At 47.6% G+C, this 15,812-nt stretch overlaps 1 long non-coding RNA gene across 1 annotated transcript; it reads left to right on the top strand.

The window, feature by feature from the left end:
* Window positions 1-2,375: 2,375 nt before the first annotated feature.
* LOC122938808 lies at window positions 2,376-3,776 on the top strand. The gene is made up of 2 exons (XR_006390056.1): window positions 2,376-2,672; window positions 3,201-3,776. It is a non-coding gene; the product is annotated as an uncharacterized LOC122938808 (long non-coding RNA).
* The last annotated feature ends 12,036 nt before the right edge of the window (window positions 3,777-15,812 follow it).

Below are 15,812 nucleotides of genomic sequence, written 5' to 3'. Positions count from 1 at the left end.
CCTGTCCGGTGCACACTCGGCAACCAGCAGGGACCTGTCCGGTGCACACTCTGGCAACCAGCAGGGGACCTGTCCGGTGCACACTTGGCAACCAGCAGGGACCTGTCCAGTGCGCACGCACTAGTGACATAATTGTGTTCATTAATGTGGATTCCATCCTATCAACACTGCGACTTCCTCCTCCTGCTTCTGTTTTCTCTTGTTTCCGCCTCTTCCGCCACTATTTCTTCAGTTTCCTCCCCTGCCTCTTCTTCTGTTTCCTCCCCTGCCTCTTCTTCTGTTTCCTCCCCTGCCTCTTCTTCTGTTTCCTCCCCTGCCTCTTCTTCTGTTTCCTCCCCTGCCTCTTCTTCTGTTTTCTCCCCTGCCTTCGCTGCCTCTTCTTCTGTTTCCTCCCCTGCCTCTTCTTCTGTTTCCTCCCCTGCCTCTTCTTCTGTTTCCTCCCCTGCCTCTTCTTCTGTTCCTCCCCTGCCTCTTCTTCTGTTTCCTCCCCTGCCTCTTCTTCTGTTTCCTCCCCTGCCTCTTCTTCTGTTTCCTCCCCTGCCTCTCTTCTGCCTCTTCTTCTGTTTCCTCCCCTGCCTCTTCTTCTGTTTCCTCCCTGCCTCTTCTTCTGTTTCCTCCCCTGCCTCTTCTTCTGTTTCCTCCCCTGCCTCTTCTTCTGTTTCCTCCCCTGCCTCTTCTTCTGTTTCCTCCCCTGCCTCTTCTTCTGTTTCCTCCCCTGCCTCTTCTTCTGTTTCCTCCCCTGCCTCTTCTTCTGTTTCCTCCCCTGCCTCTTCTTCTGTTTCCTCCCCGCCTCTTCTTCTGTTTCCTCCCCTGCTCTTCTTCTGTTTCCTCCCCTGCCTCTTCTTCTGTTTCCTCCCCCTGCCTCTTCTTCTGTTTCCTCCCCTGCCTCTTCTTCTGTTTCCTCCCCTGCCTCTTCTCTGTTTCCTCCCTGCCTCTTCTTCTGTTTCCTCCCCTGCCTCTTCTTCTGTTCCTCCCCCGTGCCTCTTCTTTTGTTTCCCTCCCGTGCCTCTTCTTCTGTTTCTCCCCTGCCTCTTCTTCTTCTGTTTCCTCCCCTGCCTCTTCTTCTGTTTCCTCTCCCGGCCTCTTCTTCTGTTTCCTCCCCTGCCTCTTCTTCTGTTTCCTCCCCTGCCTCTTCTTCTGTTTCCTCCCCTGCCTCTTCTTCTGTTTCCTCCCCTGCCTCTTCTTCTGTTTCCTCCACCTGCCTCTTCTTCTGTTTCCTCCCCGTGCCTCTTCTTCTGTTTCCCTCCCCTGCCTCTTCTTCTGTTTCCTCCCCTGCCTCTTCTTCTGTTTCCTCCCCTGCCTCTTCTTCTGTTCCTCCCCTGCCTCTTCTTCTGTTTACTCCCCTGCCTCTTCTTCTGTTTCCTCCCCTGCCTCTTCTTCTGTTTCCTCCCCTGCCTCTTCTTCTGTTTCCTCCCCTGCCTCTTCTTCTGTTTCCTCCCTGCCTCTTCTTCTGTTTCCTCCCCTGCCTCTTCTTCTGTTTCCTCCCCTGCCTCTTCTTCTGTTTCCTCCCCTGCTCTTCTTCTGTTTCCTCCCCATGCCTCTTCTTCTGTTTCCTCCCCTGCCTCTTCTTCTGTTTCCTCCCCTGCCTCTTCTTCTGTTTCCTACCCTGCCTCTTCTTCTGTTTCCTCCCCTGCCTCTTCTTCTGTTTCCTCCCCTGCTCTTCTTTGTTCCTCCCCTGCCTCTTCTTCTGTTTCCTCCCCTGCCTCTTCTTCTGTTTCCTCCCCTGCCTCTTCTTCTGTTTTCCTCCCCTGCCTCTTCTTCTGTTTCCCTCCCCCTGCCTCTTCTTCTGTTTCCTCCCCTGCCTCTTCTTCGTTTCCTCCCCTGCCTCCTCTTTGTTCCTCCCCTGCCTCTTCTTCTGTTCCTCCCCTGCCTCTTCTTCTGTTCCTCCCCTGCTCGTCTTCTGTTTTCCTCCCCTGCCTCGTCTTTCTGTTTCCTCCCCTGCCTCGTCTTCTGTTTCCTCCCCTGCCTCGGTCTTCTGTTTTCCTCCCCTGCCTCGTCTTCTGTTTCCTCCCCTGCCTCGTCTTCTGTTTCCTCCCCTGCCTCGTCTTCTGTTTCCTCCCCTGCCTCGTCTTTCTGTTTCCTCCCCTGCCTCGTCTTCGTTTCCTCCCCTGCCTCGTCTCTGTTTCCTCCCCTGCCTCGTCTTCTGTTTCCTCCCCTGCCTCGTCTTCTGTTTCCTCCCCTGCCTCGTCTTCTGTTTCCTCCCCTGCCTCCTCTTCTGTTTCCTCCCCTGCCTCCTCTTCTGTTTCCTCCCCTGCCTCCTCTTCTGTTTCCTCTTCCTGTTTTCTCCCCAGCCTTTGCTGATCCTTCTTCTGTTTCCTCCCCTGCCTTTGCTGATCCTTCTTCTGTTTTCTCCTCTGTCTACTCTTCCTATGCTTCTTACTCTTCTGGCTCCTCTTCCGTCCCCTGTGCCTTCTTCTCTGCTGCTTGCTCCTGTCTCTGCCTCCTCCTTTGTCTACTTCACACGTCTCTTGTATGTTTCACCCTGCAGCCTCCATGTTGTTTTACGTGTGACATTTGTCTTTTGCATGCTCTGTGTATAGGGTTTGAGTCCCACCACCACCGATTTCGTGGATTACCCCTCCTGTGATCCTAGGCTCACCATTTTCTGGACTCCCCAGCCCAAATTGGAGACCTTGACCCCCACAGAACTGCCTGTGCACCCCAGAATCCAGGTAACTGCCAGATGTGGGGGAGCTGCTTCTATTTAATCATTTAAAGGGCCGGTCCTCTGTAAATGAAGCGTTATCTTCAACATTATAAAAAAAAGCTTGGTGTTGTATTTTATAGTTTCAAATAACTCTGCTTGCTGTCAGTGAAGGGCAATATTAATCATTTACTTACAAAGGCTGAAACCTGTCGGGACCTGATAAACAGGAGCACAAATCTCTCTCCTGGACTCCAGACGAAATCTCATCCGCACTGATGCCGTGTAAAAAAAAAACGTTAATTGACAGCAAGCAGAGATCTTGAAAACGAGGAATTGAAGTGTCAGTCTGTTAGAAAGTCGTAGAGGTTTCCATTTTACAATGATGCAGCTTTATATAATTGTGGGGCAGGTGACAGTGTAAGGACAAGCCTCCTCAGGAGATGGGGCGGGGGGGGGGGGCACTGGTGCGTTATAAGGGTATAATGTCCTGCTTCCATGTGCCGCACATTTCCATTGGCCGCTCCTCATCATCTTCATTCCTTTCATTTTGTAGAGAATCTGGATGTACCATCTGCCCTGGGATTCCCCCGGATAGGGGCCTGACCCTTCCACCATCTGATGTTCCTTCTATCCGGTCTCCGTGGGGCTTCCTGCACGTTGTCCCGTCCCCCCCAGACTTTCACTACACCCCGTCTTGTGTCCCCCTTTCTTTCTGTGGAGACCATAGCACCGGCCATTCTGTCCGCTACAAGCCTGTCGACGTCTGTCCTGTCTGTGCACCATGGGGTCCACCCTGCCGACCAGCACCGCCGACATCGCAGCCATAGCCTCACCGTGTCTCACCCACATCCCACCCGGCGGCGGCCTCCATACTGCGGGGGTAGAGGCCAGCCTTCATTCGTGTTCATTCAGATAATCAAGGATGATGAGCAATTAGTGTTTCTAATCATGTATATAACGACCTCAGCGGTGTAACTAACCCTCAGCGGTGACGCCTGCCACCGGGTGTCACCACTGGGGGCGCTGTACTAACACTAACGACAAACTGTACATACAAAGAGCTGCTTGTTACCCAAATCGTTCTGCCTCTCTCAATGCAAAGATTCAAGTAAACTGATATGAAGTACAAGACTGTGTGCACGTGTCCTGCTGCGGGCAATGGGGGAGGGGCATTGCACCAATCTGGGGGACATACCTTCCAGTGTACACTTCAAGGTACTTGCCCTGTACTGATCCAGATTTACGTCATATACTCCACTCACATCCAGAGCTGCAGTCTCAATTCTGCCATTATATCATATCCTATACTCCACATACATCCAGAGCTGCATAATAATTATATAATCCATACACATCCAGAGCTGCACTCACAATTCTGTGCTTACATTGTCGCATATTCCAGGCATATCCAGAGCTGCATTCACTATTATGGCTTGTACTCTAGTCCCATCCAGGGCTGCCATCGCATCATGTTCTATACTCCAGTCACATCCAGAGCTGCAATCCTAATTCTGCTGTTACATTATGTATTACATAATCCACACATATCCAGGGCTGCACTCACAATTCTGCCGTTCCATCATGTCCTATACTCCAGTCACATCCAAGGCTGCATTCTGCTTATTTCTTGTGGGACTGCAGGACGGCAGCTCTCCCTGCGCGCCGGGTTTGTGGGGGTTGTATCGGGGGGGCAGTGGTCCTCTCGGATCTCCAGTTCCTCCACTAAAGGGACTGATCTGATGAGCTGAGGCGCCAGTACTTTGTAAACCTGCATTAACCTGACCCCATAGGTGATCTACAAAAGTATTCACACCCCTGGACTGTCATGTGCACCAACTAAGCATAACAAGACTCGTGGACTGTCCTATACCAGCCAGGGACGACTCGCAGGGGCCCCAGAGCAAGACGTGTGGCCCTCCTTCCACAGGATTAATGTATTCTACATATGAGCACTGTATAGCCAAAAGTATGTACACCCTGAGCATCAAACCAGTGCCAGCTTGTAGGACACCCCATGGGCATTCATCTGGGGGATCAGGCCCGGATTTCAAGGTTTGAGTTGAGGTCCGGTTTGCCGCCTCTCGAGTGCCTCACACCAAACTCGTTGCCCCCATGTCTGCATGGAGCTCGGGGGTGCACGAGGGTGCAGTTGCATCGGGCAGGACCCGCACTATGGGGCCTCTTCTACAGATCGTATGAGGGCATTTTTGTTGTGAAGCCAGTTTCATTTCAGCAACAAGGGACGGAGTCCTATGTAGAAGATGATGGTGGACCCCAGGTGTAGGGTTGCCTATAGTGTCCCTTTTAGGTGCGGCTTTTGCACTTCTCACGGTGCTCCTACCTGGATATCCGGTAACCCAAGCGTGGTCATCCGTAGTAGTGAAAATAGGATTAAAGGTTAAGGGATTTGGTAGAAGAAATGGAGTCCAGACTTTTATTAAAGTTGAAGCAGCTTTACTTTGTTTCCTTGATGAAAGTTTATGTAATCTTCCAACTTTGTCTTGGTCATCAGCAGGTTTTAGCTTAACTTCTGGCAGGCAAACACGTTCAGCTCTGCTACCTCTGTACTCTTTCAGCTCTGCTATGCTGGCTGGATTAAATAGGAACTTTTTCTCTTGCTTCCTGCTGCAACTTCTCTCTCTGTCTGACTCCTATATCTTAGGCTTACCCTGGGAATCTTTCCTCCTGGCTCTGAAGCTCTTTACTTCTCTTTCTTTGAGCCTAGCCTAGCAGAAGGCGCTCTGCTGACTGGCACACAGCCTTCCCCATGCGGGGGATGCTCTGAACTCTACAACCTCTCCCCAAGGAGGGGAAGGTTAGACTGACCTCCACTAACACTGAACTCCCCCCTCTCTGGAGAGGACTGCACTGGAATAGAAGGCTCCACTCCAGGGAAACTGGCTCTGCCAAGACTGCCGCCATCTGCTGGTGAACCAGGCACATTACACTTAAACAGTCATTTGCAAGGAAATATACATACACATTATGCAGGATATGGCAATAAATATGCAAGATGATACAGGATCAACCATAAGAAATGGGGGGGGGGGGGGGGGGTGCAAAAAGTAGTAATGCCACTCTCTGGGGTATTACATTCCCTGGCACTTAAGAACCAAGCCGCTCTCAGATTGTGCTTAGGGTATACCTAAATACCAATATATGCTCTTTGGGTACCTTAAACCAATACAAAGTGCTGCACAGGAACGGACTTGGGGTGGGTTCACACTAGCGTTATGGATTTCGTTATAACGGAATCCCTAAGACGGAAGGACGGATTCGTTCTTCTGCCCATAGACTTTGAGATGAAAAAAATATATAAAAAAGTCTATGGGAATCAAAACGGATCCATCTGGTTCCCGTTATGCAGAACAGAAAAAAAGTCCTGTCGACAGGACTTTTTTTTTTCCATCTTGCATAACGGGACCCAGATGGATCCGTTCGGACTCCCATAGACTTCTGTTAGGACAGAAAGCAAACAGAATGCCTTTTAAAGGCTTCCGTTTTGCATTCCGTCATAATGCAAGTCTATGGGCAGAAGAACAGATCAGTCCTTCCGTCTTATGGATTCCGTTATAACAATGTTATAACCGAAAGCCATAACGCTAGTGTGAACCCACCCTTACATAGCCTGACATAAAAGACATTCTTTGATACGCCTGCAGATAGAAGGCTTTATCCTGTATTCCCTTCCTAGCACCAAGGTCTTGTAATGTTTTACGCTTCGTCACCTTGATGACTGAACAGGTAGCTACACACAAATTTCCTTGAGGCAGCGCACAAGGCCTTGGCTCAACACAAGGCTCTCAAACACATATATGAGGAGGATGAGGCTAGACGCTCCAATCTCTCCATACACGTAATAGCAGCGGGTCACCCTACACGATCTTAGACCTGCTTGTGACTTTACCACTTTGTTCTTCTGGTGTAGCAATAGGCTATGTTACTCAGGGACCATTAGTATTCTGCGTCCTCAGAGGCGGTCCATAATGAGCAAGGCGATGTTAGATCTGCTTGGAACGTATATTAACGTACTCAGAGGCAGTCCATAATAACTAAGCAATACATAAGGTGCTAACTATCTGGTGACCTGAAAAGTGCAAAGACCCAATCCATACAATAGTGCATAGGAAATATCACACTGTGGCACCTGCAAGAGAGTACACAATGGGCACAACATTGGAACGTTGCTGAAAAGTCAAAAAGTTAGTGCACGTTTTTTTTAAATACATTTTTATTAGAATTCCAACTGTAACAAAACATGTAAGTGGTATTACGGTACTTGTGGTCCACGCAGGGAACCAGCAATGAGGTTTATATTTGGTACATACCAAAGACTCAACAATAAGTCAAAAGATTCTTCTAGAAAACGAAATAAACAGTACAATAAGAGACCGGGTACGAGCAGGGGGCAAGCATGGTACAATGTATGTATCTAGCATGGTTTGGAAAAGTGGATCCGTATTTCCCATTTAGACATTAGCGCTCACCATTTAGGTGTTTGGAGGGCGTATCATTTTTCCATCTCAAAGCTCGCCTGTACAGAGGAGATCGGCTCGCGGATGGTCAGCGGGAAGCAAGATTTCCATGATTTAGCGATCATCGCTCGAGCTGCTCAGTTCTGATCTGTACCGACAAATCTGCCAACCCTACAAAACACAAGGCCAGTGACGCAGATTGAGGAATCCGCCAGCCCACAACTCTTTGGAGAAGAAGGAACACGGCGTCCCAGAAAGTAGACCCAATGGGGCATTCCCACCACACATGTTTGTATGTACCGACTTGACCACAGTTTCTCCAGCAATTTGGGGGGTATGTGTGATTGATGAATGTGGGCTGGTGTAAGATACCATCCTAATAGTGACCGCGGTCTCCCCGTGAGTAGCGCACTTATAGGCTGAGAACCAGTCCTCCGTAGTATGTGTTACCTCCAGTTCTTCTTCCCATTTAGGTACAAAGGGAGGCTTTATTGTTGCTGTAGGCGTCATGAAAGTGTTGTAGAAAAGGACGAGTCCTTTCATGGAAGGTCTGCTAGAAGAAAGGAGTTCTTGTATTTGCTTATAAGAATTAGTTGGAGCGTGGCTGATCCTCAGGTGTTTAGAGAAGTCTCGTTTTGAGATGTCCTATCGAGTAGTTAGATTTTCAAAAGTGTGCATTACTGTGTCATCAAAAAGATAAGTTAGTGCAAATGTTTAACGCAAATCTATAAGGCACATTTTTTATGCAATCACATTAGAGTCCATTTTCTTCAATTCTTGAAGGTAAAGTGCACCAAACTGTAACCTTAAGTGCAACAAAAGTCCTTTGTAATCCATGGGAACTACAATGTCACTTTTTGTAATCCAAATGAAGTAACCGAGTCATTTGTAATCCACATGGGTATAAAAGTAGCAGCACAGGTCATGAGAACCGTTAGGGCTCCCAAATAACCGGAAAAGGGGAAAAATGTTGCAATAAATAAACCACAAATGGGAAGTAAATGAAGGTGGGGGGGATTGTCCTAACTGAGCATGATCATCCAGGTGAGGGCACAAACAAGGAACACATAAATCAATCCAACAGGCCCTCACCCTTCAGATTCTGTCCAAGTCGGTGTTCTTTAAAGGCTGTAGAGATGATGAGACGATCTGGCTCCTTAGAGGAGGGACTGGAAGTCCTCCTCGCTGCTAGAGCTGGAAAAGGACATCAGGGGTCTGTCCTGCTGCCTGTAGTCCAACCTGGCTTGGGTGGTGGAGTGCAACTGCCCTCCTGTGGCTGAATCTGGTACTGACCGGGTGGTCACCTCTCTGACTGCAGCATCCTCTGCTTGTAGGTTGCGGCAGCTGTTTTCATCCTAAGAAGATCCAGCACCCCCAGCTGTAAAGGTTCTGGGAGAAAGTCCTCTTCCTTTGGAGGCGACTCTTGCATGGCTGCCTGCTTCAACGCAGTTTCCAAGGTAACTGGTAGGGTAACCACGGTGGGGCTAATGGTCACCGCGGTACATGAGATGCAAGCCTGCGAGGATCCAGGGGTTGGTGGCACAGGTAGGCCAGGGATGAGCAGCTCCGGCTCTGCACGGGACTGTACCCTGAAGTGAAGCAGCGTACCCGACCACCACCACTGCGAAGGGTCCTTGCAGGGACTCCATAGGGGTGAACTCCACGGCGTCCCCTTGTAAAAACTGTGGCGCTCCTGCGGGAGGTAAGGCCGCTTCACTGAGCGCCTATTCACATAATGCTCCTGTCAGGTCTGATTTTTCTGAATATACCCGGACTCACGCTCAACCAAAAACCGGACTACCCATCCGGTCTTCCGCACGAAGATAGGGTCCCTGGGCTGTGGCCGGTCCCAGACCCAGAGAGCCCAGTCTTCTACCGCCCTCCGGGTAGTCCCACATACTACTGGCATGTGCTATGATCTCCTTGGGGAACATCGAGTTCAGGTCCTCAAAGGAGTAGGACTTTCCACTCCGCCGCCCAGAGACTCCGACCGCCTCGTCAGCCGGCACGGGGAATGCCCTTGGCTCGTCAGTTGGGGCTTGATGTACCTGGGCGCATAGATCTCCTGTCACAGTCCCACCTGTGACAGGGACTAGAAGATCGAGCAGACTGGCACCTGATTGAGAGCCTCTTTGGTTTCACCTTTCTGTGTTGTTGCTCGGGATGACCACACCTCTGGTCTCAGGTGTAACTTAAGTGGTCATTCCAACTCCTCTATTTAGTATGGTCTCACCCATCAGGCTATGCTGTTGATAGCTCCATGTTTGTGGAAGTCCTGGTGTTGGTTCTCTCTGAGTTCCTGCTCGTTCCTGCTGATATTAGGCCTGAGGGGGTCTCCTATTCCTTCATCTGGAAAAGAATAGGCCATCCCTGTCCTGACACTATCTGCAGGGCCCTGTTAGGGTTAGATTAGGGTTAGGTTCCTGCGTATGAACATTCCTACCATCGAGGTCTGTTCATACTGATCACAGTCAGGACTCGGCGTAGGGATCACTAGGTGTGACCATTTCCCTAGGTTACAGACCTAATACCTTTTCCCTTCTGTGTTCAGTGTGGAGTGTATTTACCACATCTCCTCAGGTTCAGCGTCTGGGTCCTCTCCACTCCATACCATGCCACCCCAGACTGGTTGTCGCTGACGCACCATCTTGTCTTCACCGGTACAGACAGGAAATGAAGGAGGGGCTTCCAGGGAGGAGCTTCCTCTCTTCACACAGTAACATTGCTCCCAGTGGGCAGGGCTAGAGTTTCCCGCTTTAGCGGGGGGCGTTCCTGAACTTTCCCGCTCCTGCTGGGCATGAAGAAGCTGCGCCACTACAAGTTGTGGATTAACTCTTTGCGTGCCGGTGCGCAGCGTTTTGCGCCAGTCGCTCCGCAATAAACACATTAAAGTAATTTCTAGCAATGTATTTGTAAATCCAATCAGCTAATAAGTCTGTAGGCACACAGATTGCTGTCCGAATCCTGTTCGTGACACCACTTTTCTGCAGCGGGCAGGTCCCGCGCTATGGGCCTCTTCTACAGATGTTTTCAGAGTTTTTGTCGTGAAGCCAGTTGCATTTCAGCAACGTGGGACTGGGTCTCCCCATATGTAGAAGATGATGGTGGACCCCAGGTGTAGGATTGCCAGAGTGGTTTTACGGGTTGCCTATAGTATCCCTTTGGGTGCTGCTTTTGCACTTTTCACGGTGCTCCTACCTGGATATCCAGAATCCCAAGCATGGTAGTCCGCAGCAGTGGAAATAGGGTTACCCTGGTTGAGGGATTTGGTAGAAGAAATGGATTCCAGACTTTTATTACTGCTGAAACAGCTTTATTTTGCATAAACTTTCATCAAGGAAACAATCTTCCATCTTTGTCTTGGTCATCAGCAGATTTTAGCCTAACTTCTGGCAGGCAAACACGTTCAGCCCTGCTACCTCTGTACTCTTTCAGCTCTGCTATGCTGGCTGGATTAAAGAGGAACTTTTTCTCTTGCTTTCTGCTGCAACTTCTCTCTTTGTCTGACTCCTATATCTTAGGCTTACCCAGGGAATCTTTCCTCCTGGCTCTGAAGTGCTTTACTGCCGCCATCTGCTGGTGAACCAGGCACATTACACTTAAACAGTCATTTGCAAGGAAATATACATATACATTATGCAGGATATGGCAATAAATATGCAAGATGATACAGGATCAACCATAAGAGATAGTGGGGGTGTGGAAAAAAAGTAGTAATGCCACGCTGGGGTATTACACAGTCATGCTGGAACAGGAGAGGAAACCTCAAATCCTGCAGCATTAACCTTTCACTGGAGATAGAGGGCCTGAAAACTGTCCCAGACCATTACCCCGCTCCACGCCTTACAATTGGCGCTGTGCATTCTGGTATGTAGCATTCTCCGGGCATCCGCCAAACCTAGATCCATTTATCATTACACCGCCAAATAGTAAAAGGTAATTGATCGCTGCAGAGAACACATTTCCACTGCCCTAGTGATCTTCTACTTTACACCACTTCAGCTGCTGCATGGCATTGTGCATGCGTGTGCAGCTGCTGCAGAGTCCAGTGATGACATGCTTTACACCTCTCCAGCCACCGCCTGGCATTGTGCAGCTGCTCCACCTTTGCCTTCACACATTGTATGAAGCTTGTGTTACACATTGACACGCCATTCACACCTAGGATACATGATGAACCCGTACCACTCACACCTATCATATGACCTGAATACACGCTAGTTACACATAGGATACGTGCAGGACATGTCCTGCATGCCCCACTCACACCGAGGATACGTGCTGAACACATGCTTCTCACCGTATGACCACATACCATAAAAGTGACTGAACTGAAGACATCCTGATTCCATTCAGAATGCATTAGGATAAAACGGAAACGTTTTCTTCCGGTATTGAGCCCCTGTGACGGAACTGAATACCGGAAAAGAATAACGCTAGTGTTACATGATGGATCCATACAATGATGTGCGTCACCCGAGACTTTTCTGATAGAGCCATACACTGATGTGTTACACCATAGATTTACATGATGGACCCATATACTGAGGTGCTTCACCATAGACTTACCTGATGGACCCATACACTGAGGTGCTTCACCATAGACTTACCTGATGGACCCATACACTGAGGTGCTTCACCATAGACTTACATGATGGACCCATATACTGAGGTGCTTCACCATAGACTTACCTGATGGACCCATACACTGAGGTGCTTCACCATAGACTTACATGATGGACCCATATACTGAGGTGCTTCACCATAGACTTACCTGATGGACCCATATACTGAGGTGCTTCACCATAGACTTACCTGATGGACCCATATACTGAGTTGTTCACCATAGACTTACCTGATGGACCCATATATCCATATACTGAGGTGCTTCACCATAGACTTACCTGATGGATCCATATACTGAGGTGCTTCACCATAGATTTAAATGATGGACCCATACACTGAGGTGCTTCACCATAGACTTACCTGATGGACCCATATACTGAGTTGCTTCACCATAGACTTACCTGATGGACCCATATATCCATATACTGAGGTGCTTCACCATAGACTTACCTGATGGATCCATATACTGAGGTGCTTCACCATAGATTTACATGATGGACCCATATACTGAGGTGCTTCACCATAGACTTACCTAATGGACCCATATATCCATATACTGAGGTGCTTCACCATAGACTTACCTGATGGACCCATATACTGAGGTGCTTCACCATAGACTTACCTGATGGACCCATATACTGAGGTGCTTCACCATAGACTTACCTGATGGACCCATATACTGAGGTGCTTCACCATAGACTTACCTGATGGACCCATATACTGAGGTGCTTCACCATAGACTTACCTGATGGACCCATATACTGAGGTGCTTCACCATAGACTTACATGATGGACCCATATACTGAGGTGCTTCACCATAGAAATACAGAAACTCGAAAAATTAGAATATCGGGCAAAAGTCCATTTATTTCAGTAATGCAGATTAAAATTATTTGTGAAAAGGATGAATATTCTCGGCTCAAAGTGTCACCTAGTCATTAATCCGTACCCCCTGAGCAAAGGGGACCTCAAAACTGTGACTTTAGGGTTTCATAAGCTGTAAGCCATAATCATCCAAATTATAACAAACTAGCAGAAGGACGCGGCTTCGCCCGGATATATTTCATCTATTTCATTCTATGTTTCCGTGTCGTAAAAAGATATCAACAGTTTCCCCCATAACAGTGACCTCTACAGTACCCGCCCCTTTAACAATGACCTCCACAGTGCCCACCCCTTTAACAAAAACCATCACAGTGCCCGCTCCTTTAACAAAGACCTTCACAGTGCCCACCCCTTTAACAATGACTGCCCCTTTAGCATTGACCACCCCTTTAACAGGGACCTTCATAGCGCCCCCCTTTAATAACAGTGACCTCCACAGTGCCCCCCTTTAATAACAGTGACCTCCACTGTGCCCGCCCCTTTAACCCCCTCAGCCCCCCGTAGCTTAAACCCCCTTAATGACCAGGCCACTTTTTACAATTCTGCACTACACTAGTTTCACTGTTTATTGCTCGGTCATGCAACTTACCACCCAAATGAATTTTACCTCCTTTTCTTCTCACTAATAGAGCTTTCATTTGGTGGTATTTCATTGCTGCTGACATTTTAAATTTTTTTGTTATTAATCGAAATTTACCGATTTTTTTTTAAAAAATGACATTTTTCACTTTCAGTTGTGAAATTTTTCAAAAAAAAAGACATCTATATATACATTTTTTGCTAAATTTATTGTCCTACATGTCTTTGATAAAAAAAAATGTTTGGATAAAAAAAAAAATGGTTTGGGTAAAAGTTATAGCGTTTACAAACTATGGTACAAAAATGTGAATTTCCGCTTTTTGAAGCAGCTCTGACTTTCTGAGCACCTTTTTTCCTGATGTTCTACAATGCCCAGACAGTAGAAACACCCCACAAATGACCCCATTTTGGAAAGTAGACACCCTAAGGTATTCACTGATGGGCATAGTGAGTTCATAGAACTTTTTATTTTTTGTCACAAGTTAGCGGAAAATGATTATTATTATTTTTTTTCCTTACAAAGTCTCATATTCCACTAACTTGTGACAAAAAAATAAAAACTTCCATGAACTCACTATGCCCATAGTTATACTGCCCTGGCATTTTAGGGGCCCAAATGTGTGCGAAGTAGTTTGAAATCAAAATGTGTACAAAATGCCCTGTGAAATCCAAAAGGTGCTCTTTGGAATGTGGGCCCATTTGCCCACCTAGGCTGCAGAAAAGTGTCACACATGTGGTATCGTCGTACTCAGGAGAAGTTGGGGAATGTGTTTTGGGGTGTCATTTTACATATACCTATGCTGGGTGAGATAAAAATCTCGGCAAAAGACAACTTTTCCCATTTTTTTATACAAAGTTGGCATTTGACCAAGATACATCTCACCCAGCATGGGTATATGTAAAATGGCACCCCAAAACACATTGCCCAACTTCTCCTTAGTACGGCGATACCACATGTGTGACACTTTTTTGCAGCCTAGGTGGGCAAAGGGGCCCACATTCCAAAGAGCACCTTTAGGATTTTACAGGGCATTTTTTTTACACATCTTGATTTCAAACTACTTCTCACGCTTTAGGGCCCCTAAAATGCCAGGGCAGTATAACTACCCCACAAGTGACCCCATTTTGGAAAGAAGACACCCCAAGGTATTTCGTGGGGCATATTGAGTTCATGGAAGTTTTTATTTTTTGTCACAAGTTAGTGGAATATGAGACTTTGTAAGAAAAATAAATAAATCATCATTTTCCGATAACTTGTGACAAAAATTAAAAAATTATATGAACTCGCCATGCCCCTCATGGAATACCTTGGGGTGTCTTCTTTCCAAAATGGGGTCACTTGTGGGGTAATTATACTGCCCTGGCATTTTAGGGGCCCTAATGCGTGAGAAGTAGTTTGAAATCAAAATGTGTAAAAAATGCCCTGTGAAATCCGAAAGGTGCTCTTTGGAATGTGGGCCCCTTTGCCCACCTAGGCTGCAAAAAAGTGTCACACATGTGGTATCGCCGTACTCAGGAGAAGTTGGGGAATGGATATATGTAAAATGACACCCGAAAACCCATTCCCCAACTTCTCCTGAGTACGGCGATACCACATGTGTGACACTTTTTTGCAGGCTAGATGCGCAAAGGGGCCCAAATTCCTTTTAGGAGGGCATTTTTAGACATTTGGATCCCAGACTTCTTCTCACGCTTTAGGGCCCCTAAAATGCCAGGGCAGTATAAATACCGCACATGTGACCCCATTTTGGAAAGAAGACACCCCAAGATATCGGCAAACATATCTTTTACTGCAGAGGAGAAATCTCGTCTTGCAGCGCCGCATACACCGACTTGTGTGTAATCTGACAGCAGCACAATGCTTCTGTCAGAATGCACATCAGTGCTGCAGCTAGTCGACCGGTTGGTCCACCTGGAAGGTAAAAAAAAAAAAAAAAGAAAAAAGAAAAAAACAGGCCGCAACGCAATAAATTTATTAACTTTATAATAACATTTGAACAGAACATATAAACTTTATTTAACTTTTTGAACAGAACGTTAACTTTTTTGCTTACCGGTGATTTTATTTATTTTTTTACCTTTATAGGACAAACCTTTCCTCCCCCATGGGACAATGTGCAAAGCGCAAATCGCCCAGAGATGTGGTGAAGTACATTTATGCACTTTGTCCCAGGTGAAAGGAGAGGTTTGCAGCAGCTGTGTGTGAATGGGCCCTAATAGCCCTGTGTGCCTGTCCTGTGAGATGTGATCCCTATGCTAAGTGTACCTGTGTGTGGTACTTCCGGAAACACTCCCCAAAGCATAGGGCAGGGTGGTCAGGACAGTCAGGACAGAAATAGCGGGTGTCACGCCTTATTCCTCTCCTGCTACAGACACAACATCTTTTTCGGGGTGACGGTTGGGTTGAGGTACCAGCAACGACATTGGGGAAATGTCGATCGTGTAGACGGCTCACTACACTGGTGGATAGGGTCATGGAACCTCCTGGATACAGGAGGTTCTCGATGATCTCTTTGAGGAAGGATCCTGTTCTCCCAGCCTTACTGTAGAGAACAAAACTATTGTACAGAGCCAATTGAATTAAATATACAGACACCTTC

The sequence above is a fragment of the Bufo gargarizans genome, chromosome 5, assembly GCF_014858855.1.
Source record: "Bufo gargarizans isolate SCDJY-AF-19 chromosome 5, ASM1485885v1, whole genome shotgun sequence".
In the NCBI taxonomy this organism is placed as follows: domain Eukaryota; kingdom Metazoa; phylum Chordata; class Amphibia; order Anura; family Bufonidae; genus Bufo; species Bufo gargarizans.
The sequence above is the reverse complement of the archived record's forward strand: the minus strand, read 5'-3'. Positions and strand labels throughout refer to the sequence as shown.